Source organism: Lolium rigidum, chromosome 1 (assembly GCF_022539505.1).
Source record: "Lolium rigidum isolate FL_2022 chromosome 1, APGP_CSIRO_Lrig_0.1, whole genome shotgun sequence".
NCBI lineage: Eukaryota > Viridiplantae > Streptophyta > Magnoliopsida > Poales > Poaceae > Lolium > Lolium rigidum.
This window is the reverse complement of record NC_061508.1, coordinates 173,921,719-173,943,877: the sequence shown is the minus strand read 5'-3', so window position 1 is coordinate 173,943,877 and position 22,159 is coordinate 173,921,719. Positions and strand designations below refer to the sequence as shown.

General features: G+C 44.7%; 1 long non-coding RNA gene across 1 annotated transcript; it reads right to left on the bottom strand.

Annotated features, from left to right (window-relative positions):
• Positions 1 to 8,457: 8,457 nt before the first annotated feature.
• LOC124682753 lies at positions 8,458 to 9,247 on the bottom strand. The gene is made up of 3 exons (XR_006996413.1): positions 9,177 to 9,247; positions 8,776 to 8,910; positions 8,458 to 8,607 (listed from the first exon to the last, which is right to left on the bottom strand). It is a non-coding gene; the product is annotated as an uncharacterized LOC124682753 (long non-coding RNA).
• Between the last annotated feature and the right edge of the window lie 12,912 nt (positions 9,248 to 22,159).

Here is a 22,159-nt window from a genome sequence, read left to right as displayed (position 1 = left end):
AATTGCAATACAACGGCATACAACACAAAGGATAGAATTAAAAGGTAGCACCATAGTAAATAGCTCATATTACAATAATATGTTTCATTCTACTCTTTTTCTGAATATTACATGTATGCTTGCATTGTTTGAGGAAGACAACTGGCAGTAGAAGCATTTAACAAATAACACTTGGACCATATTTAACAAATACTCTGATGGTGTCTAAGCTAAATAGCTAATATAACTGGGGAGCTAAAGTACAGATAAATAAGGCAAATGGGTTAAACCAAAAAAACAGGATTTTGGCATTCGAAATCCAAACCACCCAGGTCTCCGATAAGGTAGCCCCGTCCAAACCTGCTCTGTCACCAACTCCCGAGCTGCTGCCATATTAGAGCGGAGCAGCGGGTTCAAGCCCTATGGCTTTGATAGAGAAGATGGAACACCAAAACTGCAAAATGAAAAGGTAGAACTACACATTATTGGTTGTCAACATATTTGTATCGAGAAGGTAGCACCATTTTTTTTCATCTTAGCCGAAGGCTAACACGATAATATTATTTCCTATATGATAGTATAATTCCGAGATAGACCCACATTTATATTTTGTTTTGTCAGAGTTTACCTAATTTTCAACTTGTACCTTTAATTTAACCAATTTTATTCTTTTGAGACTTACTATTGAAGTATTCTAGAACACTCAAATTCAGAATATCGTTGGTTCTAGCAATGTCAAATTTCCCATTAGAATGGAGGACCTTGCACACTCTGCATGGTGCTTTCTGATGTGTCAATCTACAACTTCCACCTAGTAAACTTTTGTGGGCCTGCTATATCAAGTTTTCAACATAATATAGAGTGGTTCGAACACAATGGTAACTTCTAACCTCAAATGAGTTTCGGCAGTCGGGGGTCATGGAAACACAAACCTGATCCTTTAAAACGTATAAGCTTCAGTGTTCCTTCCTAGTCCTGGAACCCAACAATGAGCAAGCAGCCTTTGCTCTTGTTACCCGAAACATAATACAATATCTTCAGACTTTTTATTGAAAGGATGGCAATCCATTGATTTTACGGTTGTATAGGTAGAATATCATGGATAGTGTCCTCTATAATTTTCCACAGAAAGTCAAATCTGAGATAGATGAATCCAGTGGATCCAGCTTATTTTTCACGTAAAGGTGGACTTTATTTTCTTATTTGTCCTGTTTCACATGTCTTAATGAGGATATATATGTATGGCTAACAACAATCACTGTGATCAGAGAATATGTATACATCATAAATGCAACCCCAACCTCCGTTCCTTAATATAAGATGTTTTGGAATGCTAAATAAGCCTGCCAAAACGTCTTATATTAGGAAACAGAGGATGGGTAAATTATTCTTGTAAATATTTTGAATTCTTATAAATAATGTGGTCTGAGTGGGGCAAACATCATTTTGAAGGTAATAATCATTTATTTGCTCTGAACATAAAAAATGGAAGGTTGAGGAGCAAAGCATGGGGAAATGACAAGTTGTCCAAACAATAATAGTAAATCAAATAACCGAAACTACAGGCAAGTACCAGAAAAAGGAATAGCAATACATTAAAATCACACATATACGCAATTATTCAGAGCTAATTTCTAAAGCTGAAGCAAAGAAGCACACTGCTTACATCATACTGCTAACTAAGCTATCCATGAATCAAACGATCATAGTTTTCTTAAGAAAGTATCTAGAACTACCCGCTTGGAATTTTAAATAGACTTTCATATGTTTGAAACAATAATTAACATACGAGATGGCTAGTAATATCTTTATTTTTATCATCACAAGTTAATTCACTTATCACTTTAATCTATGGGTTTTCAAAGTTTTACCATCATTGGATAGAAGAAGTTTTAAACCCAAAAAAGTATTTAAGGAATAAAGAGAGGAGACGGTGGGTAGTACTGCCAATTTTTAAGTGCACATCTACTTTGCAGAGCTAAAAGCTAAAAGAGGTAAATAGGTTGATGAGGAAGAGATGCGAGTCGCATTGCAGCACAAGTGCAGGGAGGAGCATTTGATTGAGGTTAGCATATGGGAGCAGATTTGACTAAACTGACCTAACGTCCCATAATAGCATATCAGTTAAGCTAAAAAAGAGCATGTAGATTGACTTACCAATGACAACACGAGCTCGTACCTGCTGCCGATCGCTCGGCGGCCACCGTCGTCCATCAGCTGAGGCCACCGTCATGCACTCACTGCCGTCCTGGCTGAAAATAGAAAAGAATTCTCTTATTTATTTTTCAGTAATACACACTATTTATAGAGTAAATACAAACTTGTTCGAAAGATTTCTTTAACCTTTTTCACTTTACTTACACAATATGAATGAGCATGGGAGATATTAACAAATGAAGCTTGTATGCCCACGCTAATAGGGTATTATTTTTCGCAGTACCAATAGGGGTATTATAAATTGAAATCTAAATACTTCCATGACAATACGGTACAAAAAATAGCAGGTTGCACGGTACAACAAACTGAATTATAACAGTAATGCCTTGCTTTTAGCCATGCTCATGTCTGTCTTGGTAATGCTACTCCTTTTCTGAGAGCGTTGTAAAGCTCTTCCGTGCATAGCACAAACCATTGTCGAGTTTTTATACTGACGATGAAAATACAGGACTAAGCACACATATTATTTAGATCCCATAAACCCAAGAGAAGAAAACGGGAAAAAATGGTTGTTCATGATAGACCTATACACATGCAAATAAAACAATACCTAAAGTATCGGCTCTCTGAATCCCTGAAACCCTAAATGTCAGTCCCTGTGCTGATATTCAGAAGCAAAGCGCTAAAACGACATCAAATTTGAATATGCGACCACAACCTGCATATTTAGACGTGTAAAAAAACAAGCATAAGAGGCTATAAGCACCTATATAGTCAAATAAGAAAAATCTAAATGCAAACATAACGAAAAACAATATTGCAGGGTGAATATATGCAAAGGATACATAATCAATACGAAATCTATGTTGAATGACACAAAATAACTGCCCGAAAAATAAAGACATACGAAACCCATTCCTTCTTTGAGTACAAAAAAAATAGTTGCAATCATATGAATATTCAGATAGCCAACTACGCCATAGCAATGTCATCCGTATTGACCTGGGAGGTATGTGGGCATCGAGAAAAATTGTGGCGCCTTGGGCCACGAGCCGCGAGTGCCCCTCCATGACATGGTGCCATACACCCGATCAGGTCCCTGGTCGATGCAACGCTCTCTCCATTCAGTGCAATTTTTCAGCCAGTTGCGAGGCACTTGTTGCCCTCTATTTTTCTCTACATTTCTCTCTGATTGTGCATTTATTCGTGTTGCGGGTGGAATTTATCTACATGACCAGCAAATATAAGAGAATCAAGAGAATAGAAATGGTGCCTAATATAACACTTCATGGAGCTAAAAAAACTCGACAAAGAACCAGAACCGGAATCGGTAACTCTGTCAAGGAGCAAAAATCATGCTACCTTTTACAGTGTTCTAAAGTAAATAAAATTTATAGGCATCAAGAAAATAAATCTCACTTTGAGCAACGCTTTAAAACAAACATCTGGTGGTCAAACCTGGACCCATCCGCCAACCTCTATTCATCTATGCTTAATTCATCTGAACAGAAGACATTACATCTTATGAAAAAAACAAATCACTTACTCAGACGCTGGTGACCGCTCAGTTGCGCCCGTGACCCACGCTCGCTTCCGCGCCGCCAGCCTTCGCTCAATTCACGCCTCCACCTAGCTCGCTCCCGCTAAGTACTCCTTCTGGACCGTCATATCATTGCAACATTAGGCTTTAAGATGTTTCAAACAATCATGGCTAAAGCACTCAAGAATGGAATGCAGATGAGAACCAGAACCTCCGAACTACGAATTAACCTTGCTTTAATATAGTGAATCTGCAAAGTATCTGATGCCTAGTACAGATTTGCAGGAAGTAGTATTCATTCATTCACATATGGGAACAAAAAATTACCACCTTCGGAATTTTGTAGCCTTTGTCTTGACAAGCACACATATGTACAAATGAGCCAAGCATGAATAATCTTTAGGATGAACCAACACGGATCAAAATGTTATTGGAGAAGCTGATGTACCTTCACTAACCCAACTCTCCCAAAATTAACTTTTTTTTGCGAGAAACTCCCAAAATTAACTAACCAGCAGATTCAGTTCACTCAATGCACATAAAACATTTCTGCCCACTTGCTTGGTAACAATAATCAGCAAGAATCATGTTCCATTATTGCATCAATAGTTGGCAACCCCATAGGATGACTAAAAAAGGGAAGCATGTATTCTTCAAAGATTTTTTTGGGTAAATTTAAGTTTTAAACCAAAGGGGTGCCTAGATATCTCTATGTACCTATAGCAAACACGGTCATCTTCCTTAGTTGCAGGAACAAATTAATTGAGGAATGGGTGAGATTTTAGCACCTGCTCTATTATTATGCCTTGGCAGGACATATCAAAGTAATTCCTGGTTTCGATCAAAGTATATTCCTTTTTGTATTCCTACCCCCACAACTACACTGGCTAGCCACGCATCAGGACCATCCCCAACGCCCACGGTCTGGTACAAACATCATTTGAAGCTCTCACATAATTCATAAAAATGACATGGCATCAAACTAAACATTTGCGGTTACTAACAAAAACATCTATGTCCAGTATCTGCATAGGTTAATATGTCATTACATTAAACAGAGCTAACAAGTTCATTTCCCATCAGTTGTAGGCGTCCCATATTTACCAAAAGAAATCTACCACATAAATTCATCACAAAAATTAGGAGGTATCTAAAAAGTTAATCACATGACAGGAGACTCGGTTTTTACCTTGCAGATGCAAATATGGAGACTAACCGGAAACGGAAGGTGAGAAAAAGATACACTTTCTCATCATCTTGGCACTAACTATATGAGGCACCATGTAAGCAACCAAGGAGCATGCCAAATGTTATCGACCCAATATTGCAAAATATACCTTAACTATGTCAGATTCTGCCCCACAATACTGATTAAATGTTCGCTACCATGGAGTTAAATTTTCCATCTACGTTCATTCAGCAACGTCCATAACACAAGGGGTTGGAGAAGAATTAAGGGGTGGATGCATGATACGAGGCCATGAGGGCTTGCTATGTTGACACACTTAAGTTGGAGATCGTTGTGAAAGAGGGGCTACCTCCATGGCGACTCTAGTTGTACATGCTGCCGATTCTTCCTCAGCATGTCCTCCTTCCTTACTGGAATCTCCTTGGCCATCACTGCACCCACCGGAACCATCTATTTCATGCCATGTTGAAGTCATTTACCTGAAAGTGACCACACAGACGACAAAGTTAGCAACCTTTACAGAAACAATGTTATGTACGCAAACAAAAGACCTAGCTAAAGCTTAACAAGACTATCATGACAGTAGAGATGAGAAAACCTCTCTTCTCTTTCTAACAATCAAATAAGGTTGTACATAAAAAGAGTTTTACAGCTAGCATAAAATTCTGAAATACATCAATCCGATGTGAAATAAATGTTTCCTTTTATACGTGCATAAACAAGTCACGCTGAACTAAATGCACATTTGGAAAGGATCAAACCCCTGAAGCTGCTTCCCAAGTTTTGCTCATAAATGCAACAAAACCAGAAACATCAGAAATATCGAATTTGAATTTGAAGTTGGCAAGGTGCACATTCTATATGTATCCAACTGCACATAACTCATTGCCTGATAATGAGACCAACAACAAAGCTTAAGGTGCAAACTGAACTACACAGATATTTGTTCCAGATCACCTAAAGGACTATCTTAGTTGCGCTTTGTCTGAGCACAAAAAGCATATAAATTTTCACTCCATAAGATCAAATTTGGCTATTTGTTTTACTTCTACCACCCAACCTATGTAACTACTTTCGGACACAAACCTTAATAAATATTCAGTTCTCACATTTCATCTTCTTGACATCCGAACAAATTTGTGATGGGCGAGGCTATATGCCACAAACCTATAATGCGAGTGTGTCATAACTCCGAAACTAAATGCTCCATGGGATCGTAATTAATCTTTAGTAGCAAACTCTCAATAAATGTCCTGAATTTCATATATCAAAATGCTTGCAGATACACAAAATATTATTTTTTATAGACATTTAAACATCCTCTTACAGACATTTGCACAACCAAAACCTTCCTAAATATCGAGTTCTGGCATTTCATCCTCTTGACAGCCGAACAAAAATGTGATGGACTGACTCTATGCCACAAACCTATAATGCATCGTATCATAACTCCAGAAAATAAATACTCCGTAGGACTAATTAACCAAATAACCAAGGGCTCAGGAATGGAGAGGCATACACATCGTTGCAGTGTGGAGAACCATCATCAGTCAATTAAAAAATGTGGAGAGATCAAGGAGTCTGCAAATTGGGAATCACCATCTGGATGAACCTGAAGGCTATCTCTGGAGCTTGGTGGTTAGCGTTTTTAGGCGAGGCTTAATTATATGCAGGTGGTCTATAACAATTCAAAACCAGAGTTGGCAGGCACGGTGTTTCTACCTATAATTATCTAGCATGTGCTTTCCATTTCACTTGTGTCACTTTGCTACTTTCGATGTCCTTGACCATCAAGCAGTGACAATTAAGCAAAGAACAAAATAAGTATCTAACACGTCACGTCACGTCAAGATGGAACATTCTAGCAATCTGTAAACAGAGAGAAGAGAAGAGGAGGAAGGGGAAGAAACTCACCGAGTCTGCAGCACACCAATATTCGGAATGGCACCCCTCCGCGAAAAGTTACCTTGATCTTCTTGATAATTATTTCTTCTCTTCTTTCCTCCAACCTTCACGCATAAAAGAAACATCAATTCGGAATTAAAAGTCAGAATGCTGGACGGCAGGGTTGCCAAGCACACTGCTTTAAAAAATTATGAACAAAGGTTTTAATATCTTACAGCAGCTCGCATTGGCCTAAGGCCATAATTGCACGATTCCATCAGATAACCATTGTTCCCATAAATTCCTGGAAGATGGTGACGAAACAAGACCTAATGAGTCGGATACTACTGAGAAGAGATCAAACATTACCCAAGTCAAATCAAATTTACTTAGGAGTATTACTTATACATGAGGATAGTGAACTGGAGAAGGTAAAATAGACATGAGCAATTATAAACCACACACAAGTAGCCGCATAATCATGATTTAGATGATTGAGGAGCAGCAGCTTTTTTGTAGGAAATGAATGCTTACACATTCAAGGGCAGAAAGCTGGAAAGGAAAAAACAACATATCACACCTTCTAACAAACATAATCATATAGAAAAATGCATGCTAATATTAATTTCAAGTGGCAGATTGGTACAAGGTGCCCAATCAGAGGATCTAAAATCGAATACTGTAGTTGTTTTATGTGAATATGGTAAATTTGGTCAAAATGCAGTATATGTTTCACAGTACACAGTGCACACAGATAACATACTTCAGTGCTAGTAGCCAGATGATTAAGAACTTGCCATCATTTATCAAGCAAAGTCAAAGTTTGTAGAGTCCTATCACACAAAGTCAGCGCTACTTCATTCGATAAGCCAATGGTATTTTTTCCTTTCCCTTTCCATTTTCCATCAGACCAATAGTTTGAAAAATGAACCCATGTATATGATTCAGCGTGTCTCATGAAGCTCAAGTAAATGCAAGATTAAAGAATTATACCAACCATTGAGCTACTATAATCGAATTTCGTAGAGAATGATACATTGATGTTGACTTCACCAGCAACTGGGAGATTTAGCCTGAACTCAGGCAACTGGATCATCATAGACAAGATAGAGTTGGTCAAAATTCAACTTCAGGAAAACAAACTAATACAAAAGTAACAGAGAGAATTAACTATGAGGTGGTGTTCTTATAGGCTAATAAATATTTCATCACAAGGATGTATTAATTGGTACCCACGCATTGATTCCCAGACCAGTCCTGATCAAGTGGTCCTGACCAGTTAAATGGGGTCAGAAATTGCTCAAAATGAAGTTATAGATGAGAGGGGCGAAGGAGCAACCTGGAACCAAGTTTAACCTGGAACCATATTTAGTTGCGGCAAGCTACTTTCTAGCACTCCAGATTAAAGAGATCTCTACAGAGAAAATACCCTGGACAGAGAACAGATAGATTACAACCACCAAAAAGAGAGATAAAGCGATGCATATATTAAAATATGGCAAGTCAAACGATGTTATAATTATGCTCTTGTAGCCAAGCAATTGAGAAGCCTCCACATAATAAATCTTTCAATGACCTCCAACGATCAACCTGAAAGCCCAAACAACAATACCTATTGCTGCTACCTCCACACGAGTAATCTTGCAATGCAACCAAATCAAGCAAGACATAAAGCGAAAGATGGAGGTGAATATGCCACTGACCGGTATGGGCATCACTTGAGCCACCGCATGAGTGCTGCTGCGGGGAGAATATTGTGGAGCCCCGGACATTTGAGAGTTCCTCCTGCAAGCTGCCATCCTGTGACTGAACATGTCGTGAATGTGGTCATTCTCAATGGAAAGGGCCTGCTGGGAGCCTGGGAAAGCACAAGATGCTCCAGTGTTATTTCAGTCAGTCCCAAATGCTTGATGTCTGTGACTATAACTTGAGATGAGACGATGCACAAATGAGTTACATTCAGTACCACTAAGAAACAAAAAGCAAATGAAACAGAAACCAAGGAATAAGCTGGTGCATGTTCTACCTTTGAAATCAAGATTAGGAAAGCATTCACAACATGTGTCCCACGCCACCACCGCACCACATCAGCCGAATCAAGATCATTTTATCATGTTTGGAGATGTATTCTACTGCCCTCAGGATTTCCTCTGCATCTTCCCTGCAGACATGTAAGCAAAACAACAATTATCTAAAAACTGAAAACCTTGCAATGAACTCAAATTAGATTTGTGTTCACCAGGATTTATTTCTGCACTTACAATGCTGAGACTACATCAATGGATAAAAATCTAGCACAAACCCTTCTCCAAGAGTCATTTTCATGAATCCAAATTTTGCTGACGGTTGTGACACCAAGTGGTAGTGCTTTTTCCACAACTACGTTCCTCTGTACAGAGCTGCAGAAGAGGGAGATAAAGAGTGAACCTGAAAGAGAGGCCTGGATGTGGAGTAGGCGTTGTTCAAATAGAGGAGGGCGAGATTGAGCTCCTGGCAGCAAGACCCTCCCGCTGCTCCACGTGAGATGCAGTGGCCGCGTTGGCGCCGACGAGGCACGTATGCCGGACGCCGCTAGACCCTCCTGGCCACTCCCGGAGGTCTCCTCACCGAGAAGCACATCCTGGTGACCTCCTCCAGATTCGTGAATGATACGGTGGATCCAAGCCAATCCACCTAGATTGATGCCCGATCTTTCACAGCGAGAACCTGAGGTAGAGAATCCTCCCAACAACGCGATGAACGCAGCCTGGAGAAGAGGGAACGAATCCAGCAAGCAACGGATCGACGAACGATACGCCTCAAACCAAGAGCTAGATAATCCTTGATGAACACAAGAACCTTCGCAGCGGATAATATAGATAAACGGCAGCCGCCGTACCCCGGAGGGATGATACACGTGAACACACGCAACTAGGTAAAACCTAAACTTTAGACTAAACTTGAACTATCTAAACCCTAGCCGTCCCTCCACCTTATATGAGGGGGTGGTGGCCGGCCAGCCCTTGTGGGCCTCTCTAACTTGGTTTGGACAGGCCCAAACCAAACTGACTCAATTTATTAAAAACCCTAATTGGCCCACATATGACCATTACATAAACTAGGATAAATAAGCTGGTGGAGTCCTGAATCGGGGCTCCACATAGGCCTCCGTGCCCATATCATCCTCCCCCCTTCAAGAAGCGTTGTCCCCAACGCGTGAGGGTCTTCTGGAAAAGGTGACGTGATATGAACATGACACGTCCTCGCCGTCTTCAAGTCTTGCTTGCCTTCCACACCACATCCTCCCTCGCGGCCTGCTTGACTTGATACAGCACTTGGCGCCTCCTTTTCTTCTCCACATGAGCTTGGACTTCGGCGCCAATTCCTTCTTCTTGCGAGGTTTTGATGGAACCTTGTGTCGCTGCACATGACCCTGCACAAGATGTGTAATTCCTGGACCACATAGATGTCTCACACGTCCATCCTTGCCTCGATGCATCCGCGGTGTCGCGGAAAACTGGACTGCAGTACTCTAGCACGGTAGTGCCGCTGCCCACTGTCTCCACCGACGCTCGCCTCCCACTCCTCCCACGCGCATCCGCGCCACATGTACTCGAAATATCATCGGCACAAGCATCATCGAGTCCGTATACTAGCATCAACACAAGCCGGAGCCGTAGCACATGCTGCAACATCCACATCAACAACAAGTGTAGCTTCATCCGGCTTGTCACCAACAAGAACTGGCTTGTCATCTACGAGCTTGGCTGAAACATCACCAACATTAATGCTCGGAACATCATGCACCTCTTGCTGCACTTTAGGCTTGTGCAACTTCTCTTTACGCACCACTAACTCCACATCGGACTTGATATGATCATCACCCATAGGCTTCAAAGTCCGCTGTTTGCCACCATGCATAAAAGAATATGTATTTGCTCGCCCAGCATGTGTCACATTGCGATCATACTGCCAAGGACGCCCAAGTAGCAATCCACACACCTCCAAAGGCAACACATCGCACTCTATCTCATCAACATAATCATCAACTGTAAATGGCACACGCACCTTGTGAGTAATCTTCAGCATACCACAGCTATTCAACCACTCAAGACGTTTAGGTTCGGGAAGACGCCATGTAGACAACCCCAATGCTGCCACCATCGCCTTGCTAATGCCATTAGTACAGCTACCACCATCAATCATCAACTTGCAAGCCTTGCCCTTAATAAAGCACTGAGTCCGAAACAAACTCCACCGCTGACCCTTGTCAAACTGTCTTGCAAGCATCATCTTGTACCTTCTTGAGTTGCATATTCAGCCCGCTCAATGGTACATCCTCCTCAACAGTCACAGTAGCGCTCTTGGTATCAGAGCCAGGTTTCCTCTCCTCAATGACTGTCGACACTGGAACAACCTCCTCCACGGTAGTGTTAGAGCACACCACCGGCTTACTCAAGCTCGCAAAATGAAAGTTATGACGCAGAAACTGCTTGAAATCTGCCCAACTAGACCGTAGACCAATGATACCCTGAACTATAAGAGCATTACGGTACCAACCAGCCACAACATCATCAACACGCCGGTATGCAATAGCAAACTCCGTCTGGCCACCAAAACAACTATCAAACTCCTTGCATCTCGCAAATCCACCTTCAATGTGTGATTCCCAAAGTTGATATTCCGTCGGTGTCGCAGAACTAGCCAACCTCCACTTGATGGTAGATGCATCGAAGTGCAAACCCGTCACAATACGAAGGTAATCATGATAGATATCATCCTTCCTATCTTCAATGCCACCAAAGCGTGAAGAAACCATAGCTGTGCGCGAAACAAACAATCAGCAGAAAACAGCAAAAACAGGCTCACGGCAGAAAATTCCTGCCGCGGCAGAGAAACTGGTAGAAATCCTGCCGCGGCAGAGAAAACTGTCAAAATCTGCGAGGCCGGCAGTGCCGCTGTTCCGAGGCCGGCAGTGCCGGTATGGCCGGCAGTGCCGGTGTGTCAAGGCCGGCAGTGCCGGTCTCCTGACGGAAACCTTCTTCTTCCTCGCGATTCCAAACTCGAAAATTCGCGATTCTGGCCGCAGAAACTACCCGAAACAATGGCAAAACCTCGCCCAAACAGCTCCAAACTTCCTCCAACTCAACCTCCTTTGACCGAGAGCCAATCTCCTCCGATCTAGAGCCAACCTTCTCCGATGTAAACCGATCTAGATGCGATCGATCAACAAAACCTCGCTGTGAGCAACCCAGAAAACTGATACCACATGATACGGTGGATCCAAGCCAATCCACCTAGATTGATGCCCGATCTTTCACAGCGAGAACCTGAGGTAGAGAATCCTCCCAACAACGCGATGAACGCAGCCTGGAGAAGAGGGAACGAATCCAGCAAGCAACGGATCGACGAACGATACGCCTCAAACCAAGAGCTAGATAATCCTTGATGAACACAAGAACCTTCGCAGCGGATAATATAGATAAACGGCAGCGCCGTACCCCCGGAGGGATGATACACGTGAACACACGCAACTAGGTAAAACCTAAACTTTAGACTAAACTTGAACTATCTAAACCCTAGCCGTCCCTCCACCTTATATGAGGGGGTGGTGGCCGGCCAGCCCTTGTGGGCCTCTCTAACTTGGTTTGGACAGGCCCAAACCAAACTGACTCAATTTATTAAAAACCCTAATTGGCCCACATATGACCATTACATAAACTAGGATAAATAAGCTGGTGGAGTCCTGAATCGGGGCTCCACATAGGCCTCCGTGCCCATATCAGTGAATCTCAGAGAGAGGGGAGGGATTGGGGCTTACCCACAAGAAGAAGGGTGAGGAGGAAAGAACGATCATCTCCTCCAAGAACCGGTGGAGACGGACCACCACGAGCGCACCATTGGAGGCGAGCGACTGGGCGGAGGCGAATTCCTGAGCCGCGCAGCAAGGGGAGGAATGGATGTCTCGCGCGGGTGGGGCGAATCCTGGACGATCCTGGGAACGCCTGGTTGCATCCGCCGCCGAAACGCAGCACCCGGCTGTGGCGACGCGCCGCCGCCCTCCGCGTTGCCGACTCCACCGGCGCGCCGCCAACTTCCTCCTCTCGCCGTCCATCGCGGCCGTCCTGTCTAGCCCCATCGCCCTCCTCCGAGACGCGGTCCTGCAGTGTATCCTCCCACGCGCCTCCTCCCGTCTCCTCTTCACGGCCCGGGACATGCGGGAATAATTTGTTTCCCTACTCTGCCACCACCGTTGCAGGTCCGGTAGCACCAGAAGGGGCTCTTCTCGCATCCGGTCACCATCCCCGCCGTCGACGGAGATCTCGAGCCCCGAGCAGCAGTGGACGATTCGCCGCCTCCGAAGAAGGAGATCTCGAGCCCTGCACCGCTGGGCAACCTCCACACGGCCGGGCCCCCTCCAGGATGCGTTGCTGCGGCGCCTCCTCTCGCACGCCACCGTGGTCGTCCCCTACGGCTCCGCCTGCTCGCCGCTCGCCGAGGTCGGAGTTGAGGCGACGGCACGGGTTGGGGGAGGAGGATGGAGAGGGATGATTGGAGGACGGAAGAGGAGGTGGGGATTGGAGGAGGTCGGGAGGAGAGACTGGCTCCGTCTAGGTTTTCACTGCTCCAGACGAGAAGGGTTACATGAACGAGCCTGTGTGGCTGCCTATGACCGGCGGCCCCCGCACGTATAAGGTCCCGTCTGTCATGGACTCGACAGGACAAGCAAAAGGTGATAAAAAACTTACCATATCCGACGGCTGAGGTGAAAAGCGGGATTGAGAAGTTACTGTGCTAGTGAAATGGAGGGACACGATGGATTTGCCCCTTTCAGACCCCTTGGATGGCCGGGTACTCTTGGAACATTTATAGGAGAAATGATGGCATTTGCACTCTTTTTGTGCTTTTCTTTCTTTTTCACGCTCTATGTTAGCGTTAGCTCGCTCTTGCTATCTTGCCACACGAGTTTTGCTTAGAAGCTTGACTCCACACTACACACACACCTCACAATCGGGGCCACGTGCAATGTCTCGCAACACTCAATAAGCAATGCTCGATAGGATAGATCGCAAAAGAAGAGGGGTTACAAGGGGAATGCAAGTTATACCTAAGATGTTAGGCGGTGATGAACACACAACTTGCGATGATGGCGGTGATGTCAAGAGTACGGTTGCAAGTCCGGGGTGCCGAGGATGTCTTCGCTTGCTTAGGAGCTGCGGGTTAGTTTCACACACAAGGCACTCAAACCGGAACAAGCAAACACAAGTTAGCGGAAGAAACGGGTCAAAGTAGCTTGGCGGTGGTGGCGGTGGTATGTCGGTGGTGGGTGGTGTCGATGCTCTTGCGGTTGCGGCGGAGGTTATGGGCCGCGGTGGTGTTTATCGGTGATTTGTGGGGGTGGCGGAGGGGTGGTGGTGGTCGGCGGAGGTGGTGGAAGTGGTGGCGCCCGGTCTGGCCGGGTCTGGGGCCGGCTGGTCCGGTTGGCGACCGGTCGACCGGGTTCTGGGCTGGCCCGGCCGGTCTGTGGCCCGGTCAACCGGTGCTCAACCGGACAGCTCGTTTTCTCTCTCCTGTTCTTGAGCAAAACCAAGCCAAATCGACCAAATCGAAGGGAAACGATGGAATTGGAGGCTAAAAGTTGGGGAAATAGTAGATCAAGCACAACAACACCGAATCCATGGACCAAAACCACTCAAAACTCAACAAAATCGCAGATCCGTCAAAAGGCAATTTAGGGCTATTTTTGGGGGAAAAATTTCAGAGATGAAATTGGGTGGGTGGGGGGTCAAATCCGCGGAAACCAAAGGCTGCTGATACCATATGATGAGGTCTAAGACCCCGTTTGTGGCCCGATCTTGCGGTTGACCCGAAATCCAAAGGAGGAAGAGAGGGAGAGCACGAAGAACAAGATGAACACGAAGAACACGAGGAACTCACGCACGCACACCAACCCGATACAACCGATACTTACCCCCGTGGCTCGATGGACCACGCCAATAGAATCAACCCGGAAGAGACGCGCGGTAGAATTCCGAGTGGAGAGATTGGTGATGGAGATGAATCTAGGAGTGGGAGAGAGAGTGGGTAGCACTAGAATCTCACACACCAAATCCAATCATCCAACAAGGGTAGCCTTGATACAAAGGGGATGAAACCCTAGGGAGACAAAGCTCAAAGTCATGTTTAAGCCTAAATCTTGTCTAAAGGGGTAAGGAGGATGACCTAGGTGCTTATATAGAGGTACAAGGCGACTTGGGTCGAAAAGGTATGCGGTTGGTCGACTCGGGCCGTTTCCGGTCGAGTCTGTCCCGTGAAATCCGGTCAACCGGGTTTCAACCGGGCTGTAGACCGGGCAGCCTGGTGCAGGGGCCGGTCAACCGGCCGCCAACCGGGAAGTTCGCAAAAGTTTCCCGGTCTGGCGCCGGTACGACGCCGGTTGTGGATCCGGTCGGGGGCCCGGTCCGACCGGCCACGGGACCGGCCTGTCCGGCTCGGGGCCCGGTTGGCCGGCCTTTGGACCGGCTGGGCCTCTTCCTCCCGCCTCTTCTTCCTCTTCCTTCTTCTCTTCTTTCCTTCTTCTTCTTCTCTCTTCCTTGCACCATGGGAGTTCCTTCTCTCCGGTTCCTCGATGACTCTTGTACCTAATGACATGTAACACACCGACATGAGGTAGCATTCCATCCAAGGTATTGACGAGGTCGAGTGTCGAGAGGAAGGAGTTCACCTTGACATATATGGCGGGGGTTTGTGTTGTTGGTCCACTTGGGGGACTCCTTGGCCATGGTGTAGCTTCGATGATAGGCGGGGTTGCGCTTGTTGGTCCACTTGGGGGACTCCTTGGCCATGGTGTAGTGTCGACGATAGGCGGGGCTACATCAACCAAACTAATAAGAATTCAAAATTTGGGATGATATAGGGATGTGCCCTATTGTTGTGGAATCAGAAAACATTAGCCAACAAAAATGTGGGTTGCATCCAAGTATAGAATCACATAACACCTCTAATCCAGGAATTTTAACATCAAGGTGAGTTAACAGCATAGTCTTCCTAGATAGAGCATCCGCAACAATATTATCTTTTCCCTTCTTATGCTTAATAATGTACGGAAAAGACTCAATGAACTCAACCCACTTAGCAAGACGCCTATGCAAAGTAGATTGTGCTTTCAGATATTTCAAAGCTTCATGATCTGAATGTATGATAAATTCTTTTGGCCACAAATAATGTTGCCAAACCTCAAGAACTCTAATTAAAGCATACAATTCTTTATCATAAATAGGATAGTTCAACTTAGCACCAGAAAGTTTCTCAGAAAAATATGCAATTGGGCGACCCTCTTGCATCAACACACCACCAATTCCAATACCACTAGCATTACATTCAATCTCAAATTGCTTATTGAAATCAGGAAGTGCAAGCAACGGTGCAGAAGTTAACAATCGTTTCAGTTCTTCAAAAGCATGATCTTGGGCAACGCCCCACTCAAAAGCAACACCCTTTTTAGTCAATTAATTCAAAGGTGCAGCAATAGTAGAAAAATTGGGTACAAAACGGCGATAAAACCCAGCTAGACCATGAAAACTTCTTACTTGACTCACATTCATTGGAGTAGGCCAATTTTGAATAGCTTCAATTTTAGACACATCTACTTCTACTCCATGATTAGAGACAACATAACCCAGAAATATGACCTTATCTTTGCAAAATGTGCACTTCTCAAGATTACCATAGAGTTTACTATCACGCAACACTTGCAAAACATGTCGAATATGTATAATATGATCAGATTCATTGCGGCTGTAAATTAATATGTCATCAAAATACACAACCACAAACTTGCCAATAAAATCACGCAAAACATGGTTCATCAGTCTCATGAAAGTGCTAGGTGCATTAGTCAAACCAAAAGGCATTACTAACCACTCATATAAAACAAATTTTGTTTTAAAGGCGGTTTTCCACTCATCCCCTTCTTTCATCCTAATTTGATGATAACCACTACGCAAATCAATTTGAGTGAAAACAGCAGCACCACTCAATTCATCTAGCATATCCTCTAAATGGGGAATAGGATTACGATATCGAATAGTAATGTTGTTTATCGCTCTACAATCTACGCACATACGCCATGTACCATCTTTCTTAGGAACAAGAATAACAGGAATAACACAAGGACTAAGTCTTATGCGGATATAACCTTTGTCGAGTAGCGCTTGTACTTGCTTCTGTATCTCCTTCGTCTCTTCGGGATTCGTCCTATATGTCACCCTATTGGGCAGCGAGGCGCCGGGGATCAAGTCTATTTGATGCTCAATACCACGCAACGGTGGTAGTCCCGCGGGTACCTCCTCCGGAAACACGTCATGGAATTCCTGCAAAACATTAGAAACACCAAGAGGAAGAGAGGTCATGTCGTTAGAAACCAAAACCGTACCCTTGTACATGAGCACAATAGGCATGGCTGTAGGATCCTCACAAAATTCTGTCATGTCTTGTTTGGTGGCTAATGAGACTAAGGAATTCACTCTCTCACTTTTCGTTATATCACCCACGGCATTACAATTCTCTCGCCTATCTATGGATGCATCCTCCAAGTTTACTTCAATCTTCTGACGAGACTCATTGACAATTTGCTGCGGTGACATAGGATGTAAGTTAATTTTCTTGCCCTTGAACTCCTAGTGATATGTATTGGCGCGGCCATTGTGTTGCACAGAACGGTCATAGAGCCATGGCCGGCCCAACAGCAGGTGACAAACCGTCATAGGAACCACATCAAAATCAATGGAATCCTTATACGGTCCAATCTCAAAATCAACTCGCAACATGTGGCTCACCTTCATCTCACCATTATTGCTCAACCACTGAATATAATATGGATGCGGGTGCGGTAGATACTTCAGTTTCAGCTTGGCACATAACTCTTTGCTTGCTAAATTGCGACAACTTCCGCCATCAATAATGACCTTGCAAGCTTTATCAGGACCAACTAGTGCCTTTGTTTGGAACAAATTACAGCGCTGTGTAGATGCACTTGACTGCACATTAAGAACACGTTGCGAGACAACAATAGTTTGAGCTTCAGAAGGAAAAGCATCATAACCATCACTATCATAATCATCCTCGTCTGGAGCATTGGGATCAACATCATCTCCAGTTTCATACTCATTGTCCTCATTAATTATCATAACTTTGCGATTAGGACAATCCTTCTTGAAGTGACCCTTGCCACCACATGTATGACAAACCATATCACGGTTGCGTGCTGTCGACATGTTAGAACTAGTTCCACTTGCTGCAGGGACGGGCTTCTTTGTGTTAGACACCGTAGAGACCGGCTTGCTAGACGAAGTAGGAACATCCGCAGGGCGCGAAGATGGCGCCATGGAGGGCGGCGCGCGGGGTGTGTAGCGCCCAGCGCATGTAGCACGGCCCTTCATTTGCAGTTCTTCAGCCAACTGTGACTCAGCTTCTCTTGCATGATGTAGTAGCTCATTCATAGTAGCGTAGCTGTGATGACGCACAATGCCCTTGATATTAAACCGTAGACCATTCAGAAAACGCTGTAGTGTCATCTGAAGAGACTCACAGACACGGGCACGCTGCATAAGCATCTCCATCTCCATGTAGTAAGCATCAACCGTCAACACACCTTGCTTCAATTGGGTCAACTTGTCGAAGACGGAACGCAAGTAATTGGTAGGCACAAAACGAGCACTCACAAGTCCATCCCACCAACGCAATGCATAGCCATCAAATTCAGAGGAAGCAAGCTTGATCTTCCTATCTTCAGTATAGTCAGAATGTAAACGCCATAATCTCTCAATCTTCAGCTCCCATGTAAGATATTCTTCAACATCAGTACCTCCTTCAAATCTGGGAATTGAGAACTTGGGTTTACCCAAACCATCGTCTTGTTGTTGTAGAACACGTTGTGCTCCGACAGGGACAAAACCACGACCACGGATCGCATCACCAACGCCACGTCGAAGACCACGACCAACACCACGCCCTTAAGCATTAGCAGCGTCGGCATTGTCACCTTGCACACTGCCATCTTCATCAGGTGGTGGTTGTTGTTGTTGCACCATTGTACGTATTTCTCCAACGGCGTTTGTCAAAGCTTGTATGGATGCTTGAAGAGTCGTCACCGATGTCTGAACGGTATTAACCGCTGTAATAGTCTCATCGACCTTCAAGTGAACATCCTGAATGTCCTTGTCCAACACGTCACTAGCAACACGGATTTCACGTTGCATATGATCACGAAGTGCCTCATAGTCCAGCCAAGTGACGGTAGAAGTTGGATCCTTTTTCTGCATCACATCAACATTCTCGGTAGAAGACATGATTAGTAGGTTAGTGCACTAAACAAAAATCATTGGTGGTACTCTCACAACTCACTCAAAACTGATAAGAAAGGTAAATCTTACCGCTCCAAAGTGAATTAGTATTGCTTACAACTTGGATTGACGGACTAGTGCACGGATGTAGCGAAGCGAATATCAAGGGTATAAGAACAAATCACACGACAAAGCAGGATATATGTGGGGCTGTAGGTAGGCTACCTATTTGCACCAATAACAAGCTCTAGCGCTGACCGTAGACAACCAATGATATTCACACAAGGCGATATAATGGGGCAATGCAACTATTTGTAGGAAAGGTTGCAATGCACTAGAGAGACGCTAGCAAAGCTCAACGAGACAGGCACAAGATTGCTCAACTACGGGTGCAGCAAAGTAAACTTAGGCCTTCACTTGATTCAACTAGCACTTCAATTTTCTTTTTGGATTTTTCTTTTTGTATAACACACGCAGCTATGTTGCTCTTTTTGCTTCTTTTCAAAAAATTTTTTTGATATATGACACAACTCCTTGATAACACGGCCAACAGAAAAATGCAAAGCACCGATAACCTAACGAGCAGCCTGTCTAGCGGTAAAACTAGTTTCTTCTGGGGAAGTTCCTAGTCACTTTATATCGATAGGATGTGTCTATGGTTGGGAACAAGCACACTGTACGCTATGTGGACTCGGAGTAACAAAAACTGACACTAGACGACAAAGTAAACACAAGATGATAGAGTAAACTCAAACCCTAAAATACTAGATGGAAAGAAAAGATACGCAAAAACAACTACGAAAAGCAACTAAAACTTGAAATTAGTGCAATCTAAGGCTATGGCAAACCCTAACCCTAACTTTTTATGGATTTTTCTGGATAGGAAAACACTCACAACTCAACTATGGGGTGGATTGTGGATGGCTTACCGAGGAAAACTGGAAATCTGATACCAAGATGATAAGGGGTTGCCCGATCTTCTCAGTAAGCGACGGTGGTGATGAACACACGATGGTAGCAGCGGATGGAATCGATGATGATGAGGAGGATAACTTGTATGACGCCAACGAAGTCTCTCGATTGATTCCTGATGCCAATGCAACAGCTGTCAACCCTGCAAGATATTCGCAACTCCACACACTTGCGCACGTAGCCGCCGACCACGATAGATTGCAATCTTCTAATCCCCAATGGAATAGCAGATCACACAAACTTTCAGTAGCATAAAACTCCAGATCGCAACAAATTGGAGAGTTGGGGAACAATAGTTTTGCTTAGCAAACAACTATGAACTAGGGTTTATCTTAAACTTGGTCTAAAGCAGCTAGGGGGTCGTCCAAGGCACTTATATAGGCGTCCGGGATGAGTTCTGGTCGAAAGATACAAGTAAAACCGACCCAGAATAGATCTGGTCGAGACAGACTCGGACAAATCTGGTCTGGAATCCGGTCAACCGGGACAGGGACCGGGCAGGACGGCGTGGCATCCGGTCAACCGGGTGGCAAACCGGGAAGTTCGCAAAAATCCGGTTTGGCCCCGGTACGATGCATCCGGTCCGGTTGCCGCCCGATCAATCGGGCCAGGGACCGGGCTGGCCGGTCTTGAGGCCGGTCTAACCGGGCGCTGGACCGGCCTGGACGTCGACTTCTCCTCTCGCGCATGCCTCCCGCTCCTCCCTCGCGCCTCCATGAGATATCTTCATGTCTAGCTCCATGTCCAGCTTCACGTCCATCTTGACGTCCGTCTTCATGTCCAGCTGCTCCTCTCCTCGTGCGATGCTCGTCTCCTCTTGATACCTGATGATACATAAGTAATAGGACTTAGGCAGTATAAAGTTCTCATCAATCAAAGTATCGTTTAGAAACAAGTTCACCTGTTGTTTAAGTAGCTTCGCACGAGCCCTTGTAATTGGTCCTATCCGAACTTCATTGGACTTGAGCTTCACAGCAGATTCATCTTCATTTATCAATGACGGAGGTAGTGGTGTAGTAGGGATGTCCTCATCAGCTTCTATTACCTCAATCTCTCTCTCAGAATCAGAATTGGCACCATCACGTGCAACAATAAGGGCAAATGTATCTTCATCAAAGTCACTTGCAGAATCATATTCGCCATCTTCACGCACCAACATCACACGCGTGGTTCTGCATTCTCTCTCTAGGTGACCAAATCCCAAGCATTTGCGGCATTGAATGTCGCGCGTCTTCCCCGTGGAGGCCATGGAAGATGAACTCCGAGGAGGAACAGCAGATGGTGGTGGAGCAGCAGCAGGTGGAGCTCGTGATGCAGGCGCGGTGTACTTGGAGGTAGTAGGTGCTGGTGCAGCCCCACGAGATGGTGGCGCTGATTGTCGCTGAGTCCATGACGATGTACGACCTGCGAAACATTAGCTTTTCTCCATGGTGGTTGACGATCCTGCACTTCACGTTCAGCTTTGCAAGCAAGATGAAACAAGCGAGTAATAGTGTTGTACTCCTTATAATCTAAAATATGCTGAATCTCTTTATTCAAACCAGCAAAGAAACGAGCAAGCATAGCCTCATTATCCTCTACAATACCACAGCGAATCATGCCAGTTTGCAATTCTTGATAATAGTCTTCTACAGAATTTTTTCCTTGTTCTAAGCGAGACAATTTTTTAAGCAAATCACATTGATAATGTGGAGGAACAAAACGAGTACGCATAGCAAGTTTTAAACCAACCCAAGTAGTAGGAATATTAGCATGGTGTACTCTACAATGCTCAGACCACCAAATAGATGCAAAATTTGTGAACTCACAAGTAGCAGCACTAACGCGCAAATGATCAGGATAGCGTAAACATGCAAAGCGTTGCTCTACTTCCAATTCCCATGTAAGAGATGCATCAGGATTATATCTACCCTCAATTGGCGGAATATTCAATTTTAGTTTAGCAACATGATCATCATCACGTACCGGCCGTGGAGGTGGTCGAGCGTGGCGGTTCAGCTGCCGTGGACGACCAGGTGCAGGTTGTTGGACCTCCTCGTCATCTAGCACGTTCTCATCGACGTGCTCATCCTCGTTCCCTCCATAATCCTCGTATCCTTCATCAGAAGGCGCGTC